The sequence below is a fragment of the Ananas comosus genome, unplaced genomic scaffold, assembly GCF_001540865.1.
Source record: "Ananas comosus cultivar F153 unplaced genomic scaffold, ASM154086v1, whole genome shotgun sequence".
Lineage (NCBI taxonomy): Eukaryota > Viridiplantae > Streptophyta > Magnoliopsida > Poales > Bromeliaceae > Ananas > Ananas comosus.
The window spans coordinates 25,432-33,606 of NW_017893492.1; positions in this window are offsets into that span (position 1 = coordinate 25,432).

Genomic DNA, 8,175 nt, shown 5'->3' on the forward strand with positions numbered 1-8,175 from the left:
CCGTTGGTCCCAATGCCAAAATCTTCGGCACTACCGCTCTCAACTTCCCCACGCACCTTTTGAAGATATTCATCTGAAGCTTGCAACTCTTTAATTCTCTCCAATATAGTCGGTTGAACAACCAATGCCACGAGTGTTGCCGGCACTCCCGGCGCTACTACTTCCAATCCAAGCCGTTGCATCTCCTTTTGCAATAGTGGTTGGGGTGTAATTGCCGAAGCCAGATTTTCTCCCGATTTCCTACTAAGTGCATCGGCCATGACATTCGCCTTCCCGGGGTGGTATAGAATAGTAACATCATAGTCTTTCAACAATTCCAACCACCGTCGCTGTCGCATATTTAGCTCCTTCTGGGTGAACAGGTACTTAAGGCTTTTGTGATCCGTATAGATCTCATAATATTCCCCGTATAAGTAATGCCTCCATAGCTTTAGCGCGAAAATAACCGCCGCTAGCTCAAGATCATGAATCGGGTAGTTCTTCTCATATGTCTTCAATTGGCGTGAAGCATAAGCTATAACCCGCCCGTTTTGCATCAAGACACACCCGAGTCCCACGTAGGAAGCATCACTATATACCACGAAGGTCTCCCCCGGCATCGGTAGAGCAAGCACCGGGGTCATGGTCAATCTTTCCTTTAACTCCTCGAAGCTCCGCTCGCATTCGGAGCTCCAAACATACTTCACCCCTTTGTGTGTGAGGCGCGTTAGTGGAGTAGTTATTTTAGTAAACCCCTCCACGAACTGCCGGTAGTAGCCCGCTAGCCCAAGGAAACTGCGGACCTCCGATACACTCGTCGGGCGAGGTCAATCCTTAATCGCCTCCACTTTCCTCGGATCCACCGAGATACCATCGCTCGAAATTACATGACCAAGGAAAGTGACCTCCGATAGCCAAAAGTCGCATTTCTTCAACTTGGCATATAACTTCTCTTTTCGGAGTATTTCCAACACTGTCCTCAAGTGCTCCTCGTGTTCTTCCTCGGTCTGAGAATATACCAATACGTCGTCAATGAATACCACGACGCACTGGTCCAATAGCGGACGGAAGACTCTATTCATTAAGTCCATGAACGCCGCCGGGGCGTTAGTAAGCCCAAACGGCATCACCGTGAACTCATAATGGCCATACTGCGTACGGTACGCCGTCTTGTGCACATATTCGGGCCGTATCTTCAACTGATGATATCCCGATTGAAGATCAATCTTTGAATATACCCTCGACCCCTGTAACTGGTCGAATAAGTCATCAATCCTCGGCAACGGGTACTTATTCTTCACTGTGACCTTGTTCAACTCGCGGTAATCCACGCAGAGTCGAAGTGTGCCGTCCTTCTTCTTAACAAATAGCACCGGAGCTCCCCAAGGTGACACACTAGGCCGCACAAAGCCTTTTGTCGAGCAAATCTTGCAATTGTGCCTTAAGCTCTTTTAGCTCCACCGGTGTCATTCTATACGGGGCCTTCGAGATCGGCGCCGCCCCCTGGAGCAAGTCAATAACGAATTCGATCTCACGGTCCGGTGGCAATCCCGGTAACTCTGCCGGAAATACATCCGGGAATTCGCACACCACCTGAATGCCTCCCAAATCCGGGTGCTCTTTTTGGGCTTCCACCATTGTCGCCAAGTAGGCCACACAACCACCTTTTATCATTTTCCTCGCCCGTGCTGCCGACACGGTCGCCGCAAAAAGCGAGCTTTTAGCTGCCTGATATACTAGCTCCTCTCGATCAGGCTCGCGAAACGTGATCACCTTACTTTCGCAATCTATCACGGCATAATACTTGGAGAGCCAGTTGGTCCCCAAGATCACGTCGAAACCCCACATTCGGTTTAGCACCAACAGATCAATCGGCATGACCCAGTCACCTATCTGCACTGGGCACGCCACGCATTCTTCGTGAACATGAAAAGTATGCTTGACCGAATTCACCGTCCAATAGTCATAATGATGCACGATCTTAATGCCATGAGTCCTAGCGAATGATGCATCTATGAATGAATGCGATGCACCTGTGTCGAATAAAGCTCTAGCTCTGGTGCCCCTGATCGAAATAATACCTGCCACGATGTCGTCGGGGACAGGAATCGGCTCCTCTTGCACCTGAGTGGCAAAAACCCGCCCACTCGGTGCCCTTGACGCCTCCGGCTGACGCGATGAAGACGAACGTCCAGCCGACATAGCCGGTGGTAACCCCGCCTGCTGTCTCGGGGTATATGGAACTGATGCCGAGGTCGGTGCAGATGAACCCCAGCTCGGGCACTCCCAAATCATGTGCCCCGCCTGGCCGCACCTGAAGCACTTTCCTTCGCGCTGCGGGTATGCCGGCGGTTGATTGTTACCGCCGCAAATAACACAACGGGAGGGTCTCCAACCTTTCGACTGCGGTCGGGGATACCGAGGGGGTTTCTTTGCACTCGGCCGGCCCCCGGTGCCACCCGCCGCCCGCTTCTTGCTCTTATCCCTTGCCTCAGCTGCGGCTTCGCGCTCCTCACGCTCGTGGGCATAGCCCTGCTCCGCCCACAGTGCTCTATCAAAAGCCTCGGCGAAGGTCGGAAGCTTGAGGATTTGCACGGGCCGATGAATCCCCGGCCGAAGCCTACGCACGAACCAATCGGCGCGGTCCCGATCATCACGAACTACATCCGGGACGCAGTCGATAATGTGGGAGAACTCCCGCTCGTACTCCCCCACCGATCGGTCGCCCTGCTTCAACTTGCGGAATTTTTCTTGCAACTTCCGCTTCTCCGTGTCGGGAAAGTAGTTGGCGAACAACGCCCCCTTAAACTCCTCCCAAAGCATAGGCGGGAGGTCAGAAGATCGATCCCGCTTCACCCGCTTCCACCCGCTTCCACCACACCTTGGCCGCCTTCTCAAGGCAGTGTGTGGCGAGAGGTACTTTGTCCTTCTCCAAGGAATAGATGTCCTCGAAGAGCATCTCCATCGAGTCGACCCACGCCTCGACTACCGCCGGATCCATCTTCTCCCCGTCGAAGATAGGTGGGTTGAACTTCTTGAACAAAACGAGTGCCTCCAATGCACGCTCCCGCTCCGTCTCTACCGCCGCACAATCGGGATTTGAGGTCCCCGATCCTGCCGGCACCATCGTAACTGGCACGGCCGCCGCGGCCACACCCTCGGCCGCACTCAGCACCACTGCAGGAGGCACAGGGTGCACGGCCTCCACGGGCGCCGCCGCCGCCGCCGCCGCCGCCGCCGCCTGTTGCCGCTCCGAGATGATGAAAAGCAATGTAAAGAAAAATGTAATGGTTGAATGAAATGTATATGATCGATAGTGAATCATAGTACTTATAGTTGTTTAGCTTCCTTTCTTTCACTATTGGCTATTGCTTACCCTCGTGTAAGCCGTATTGTATGTTTCCGCTTGTGCTTTCCCTTTACTTGAAATGTACATGTGATGAGCCTTGGGCGGTCAGGGGAAACTTTGTCCGTTCGGCGTCTGTTCGACGTACCCGGGTCGGGCCAAATTGATATCGATCCCGGGGCGTGACATGAACACTTTTACTTTTAGAGGGATACGTAGTGACCGGATCTTGTTGTTCCGTGGGTCCCTCGTACCCCCATCATTCAACATGGTATAAACCGATCTGACTGAGAACTGGCCGTTGGAATTCCACCTCCACAATATTGTATTAGGCCGTTGCTCGACCTTGTAGTCAGATAATCTTGCTCTCAGCACCGAAAGGCTGGCCTCTAGACTCTGTAAGAATCTGGTCCTACTCCCCGTGATCTTCGGCCAGTTCGATTCGCCACTACTGAAGCAATCCCTAACTAAATAATTTTTCGGTCTATCCTATCGTATACATCTGGGAATGATCGTTGTAAGGTGGTTTGCCCACACCAACAGTCGAACCAAAAGTTGATAGTGCTCCCGTTGCCCAGCGTATAGGCGGTTCCCCATTGAAGATATCATTAAGGCTTAGAATCCCCTTCCACCAGTAAGACCGTGGCCTGAAGGATAATCCCTCCCACAGAGGCCTTCTTCTCTGGTAATAGTTAGCACGAATAATCTTGTTCCACGGATAATCCCTCCCACATAGATTGTTTTAGTTCTTGTGTATTCTATTTTGTATAATTTTATAATAGATGTATCACCTAGGGATCGAATTGTGAGAACTATAGAAAGGACACAGCAAACTCACTCAAATCCATATGCTAGATCGACAAAAGAACAAAGAGAAAAAAACTGGGAGTGGGTGGCCTTGAGGAATCAAATTGCCGATCAAATGTGGAAAAGAGATTATGGTACTCTTTAATATGTATTATTGAACTTTTCAACTTTTGTATAGATAGCTCTAATATGGACCTTGGGTAAAGTTATATATATATATATATATATATATATATATATATAACGGTAAAAAATTTACTAGTATCAAGTGCTTGGTGCTTTTACAAGCACCATAGCTAGACTCTCTCTCTCTCTCTCTCTCTCTCTCTCTCTATATATATATATATATATATATCCGGCTGGGATACTATCGATAGCACTAAGCACTTGGTGCGACCGAGTTTTCCGCCGTGAGATTTAACCCTTTTACTATTTTCATCCGTTAGATTATACTATTCAACCAACAACTCACTCAACCTTTGGAGGCCCACATTATCTTAACTTTTGGAGGCCCACTTCAACCAATGGCCAAAAACTTAATAGCACCAACAACTTGGTGCTATTGATTGCATTCCAGCCTAGTTCTATATATATATGTTGAGAAAAAGGTAGCTTAGAGTTATATATTGTTACTTTTTTTGATATGTAAGTTGCTATGCACTTTAATATTTTTGATGATGGTTTGGATGAAATATAGTTCGTACTTCCATTTTTTGGTTTTGATACTTACTGTGTATTTTAGTATGTGGTGTGCAATGATATTTGCTATGTAATGTATCTTGTTTTGAAATTTGATATGATGAATTTTGTTAGAGATCAATATGTGCTTTGATTATCATGTTTGATTAAAATTTGGTATGTATTTTATTTTCAGATTCAGTGTATTTCGTTATACAATTTATATTGTAATTTGATTTATATTTTAGTTAATTACCTAGTCTAATCATGTAGCCACAACAAGATACTATGGAGCAACATAGTAATAACAATCAATGTCCATTCAGTATAATTTCGAAGCTAATATAACATAAGGAACTAAAAACATTAAGTGGACAAATGAGATGTCCGACTTTGTTATAAAATTTTTGGTGCATCAAGCTAGTATTGGTATGAAAGTGGACAAATCATTCAAAAGGCCAGCCTTTGTAGCTGCGGCAAGAGCAGTGTCATCCAAATTTCCAGTTTCTTGTGATTGGACTAAAGTTGAAAATCGACTGTGCACCTTCAAGACGAAGTGGTCTAGAATCATTCAATTAAAAAGTTTTGAGTGGTGCTTCATGGGATCCAGTTAGCAAGACTATTAGTTGGGTGAAGAATCTTACCAAGACTTTATTCAGCTAAAGTTTTTTTTTTCGGTTTCATCTTAAATTTCATATATAATTCATATTTTATATTAAGAAGTTATTTATTTTATATTCTTGTAGGCTCATCCCAAAGATGTATGCTACTTAAATTGTATTATTCAGCACTATAATGAGCTAGCGATCATATACAGAGATGATTGAGCAACTGGAGAATTTGCATTAGATGATCAAAATAATATCAACCTTGCTGAAGAAGAGAACAATGATGATGGTGATGACTTTGACTTAGAAGATTTATATTCGGAAGAATGCGAGCACATTTTACCAACAACCCCTTCCCAAGAACGTAAACGACAAAATCCTAATCGATTAGTGATCACGTCTTGCGTAGCTACAACCTCAAAAGCCAAGAAACAAAACAGTCAGATTTAGAATTTCTACTATTAGTGAACAAGATTGGAGAATTAGCAGATTCAATGAAGGATGCCAAGATTATGCACGAAAAGGAGGATATGGAGCTCTATAAAGTCATGTAATATCCCCGAGCACGTAGGTATTGTTGCATATCAGTACTTCCTGAGAAATGAGATAGCAGGAAAACTTTTTTTAGTTCGTAGATTGGAAATGCGATTGAATGGTTAAAACAGTTTTGAAGACCACTTTCCAAAGTAATTTTTGTCTAGTTTCTAAGTATGAAAAACTGTTAGTATAGTATTTTGTCTTTTGGAACTTGATGGTTTTGGATGTAAGTTGGCGCATTGTATAGATGGTACTACTACGCAGTTTGCTATTTTTTGTACCTACTTACTTTTCGGTTCTGGTTTCACTAGAATTTGTCCAAAAATTTGATGTTAAATAGTTGATGTTTTATTTTGAAGACTCTAACTCTATTTTGTTAATATATTATATGTTGATTATTTTTGTTTGTAAGTTTAAAATTTCTATCTTTTTTTTTGTAATATTGTACTCCATTGCTTTATATCCATATACTTTTCAGATGACTTTTGGTATAAGAATTAGATAGATTACATACATCTTGTCCATTATATGCATGTCTTTATGCTGTTTTTAAATGCTTTATGAACAATTTGAGCAGTTGAACTTCAAAAAAAACTTATTACTTTCTTTCTAACCAAACGTCACAAATCGTAAAATTAATTTTCAACAAAAAAGTCTTTTTTAAAAATAATTTTTTATAGTTTTACGTAGAACCAAAACACACCCAAACACTCTAGAATGTATTTTGAAATGAACGTGATTGTAAATAACCACAAGATCAGGAACCAAAATATGAAATAGGCTTCAGGTTAGGAATTACAAAAATGCAAATCATATAATGCAAATCACAGGTCTTATCTTATCTAGTTAATTTCATATAGCTCCCTGCAAACATAGTGAATGACAAATATATTCCTATAAAATTCAACTTTCATATGTTATCTCTGTAAAAATTTTAATATTTTCAAATATGTCTCTCTGGTTTCTTATTGTTAGAGAATCGTTAAAGAACCGTTTAAATTTTCAATTTTATCATCACAAATATATTCCTCCAAAACTCATAACAGTATAATATAAGAGTGGTAAAAATATCAAAAACTAACTAAGTTTAAGTATTTAACCTATGGTTAACTAAATTTTTTTAATAAATTTAATGGCAGAAATAAATTTTAATAGATCAGAATTGCTGCAGGAATAATATATGAAAGTTGAACTTTATAGAAATTTTTTGGGTTAATCGCATATAGGTCCCTGCAAACATGGTAAATTGCAGATATATCCCTATAAAGTTCAACTTTCATAAGTTATCCCTGCAAAAGTCTTTAATGCATTCAGATATGTCCTTCTGGTTAACATCCGTTAGAGAACTGTTTAATTTTTAATAGTAGGTTCGTGAAATGATATTTTTGCCCTCACAAATATGTTCCTCCAAAAGCTCCAGCTGGTATACATTTGCAGAAATGCCCTGACAAATCTCCATTTTCCTCTTTCTCTTCCTTTTCGGGTTGCAAGAGCGGACAGCGGCGGCAGCGGCGATGGCGGCGGTGACGGCACGGAGCTTGTCGGAGTTGCGGCCGACGAGGACAAGGCTGAGGCTCGCAGCGACGAGGCGAAGGGCGAAGGTGCGGCCAATTCGAAGAAAGAGGAGGAAAAGGAAAATGAAGGAGGAGGAGAAAAGGAGGAGGAGGAGGAGGAGGAGGAGGAGGAGGAGGACGAAAAAAACAAAAGAAAAAAAAAAAGGGTTAAAAAAAAATCGGAGGAGCGCGGGGGGAGACGAGAAGAGAGACGAGAAGAGGAAATAGGGTTGAATCTACCGTACACGTCAGCGGTGGCGTGAGGCCTGCGCCGCTTGTGGTTAGAGGGGTTCGAGCCGTCGCGCCGAATCTGCCACGTGGCGCCGTTGCCGTTGGATTAGGAGATACGGATTTTTTTTCGAATTTAAAGTAAGGGAAAACTTCAAAAACGCCCCTGCAGTTTCATATTTTTTCATTTTTGCACCCTATAGTTTAAAGTGTATCAAGTTAGCATTATGTGATTTTTTTTTTTTTTATCAAGTTAGTAGCCTGTGGTTTTTAAACCACAGGCTACTAAAGTGAGAAAGTGCAAAACCATAGAGTACTAATTTGATACATNCGTTTAGTCCAATCCCTCTCTCTCTCTCTCTCTCTCTCTCTCTCTCTCTCTCCGACCGAGTCCGTGCTCCCCATGGAAACCCTCTCTTTCTCGCCCGTCTCTCCCTCG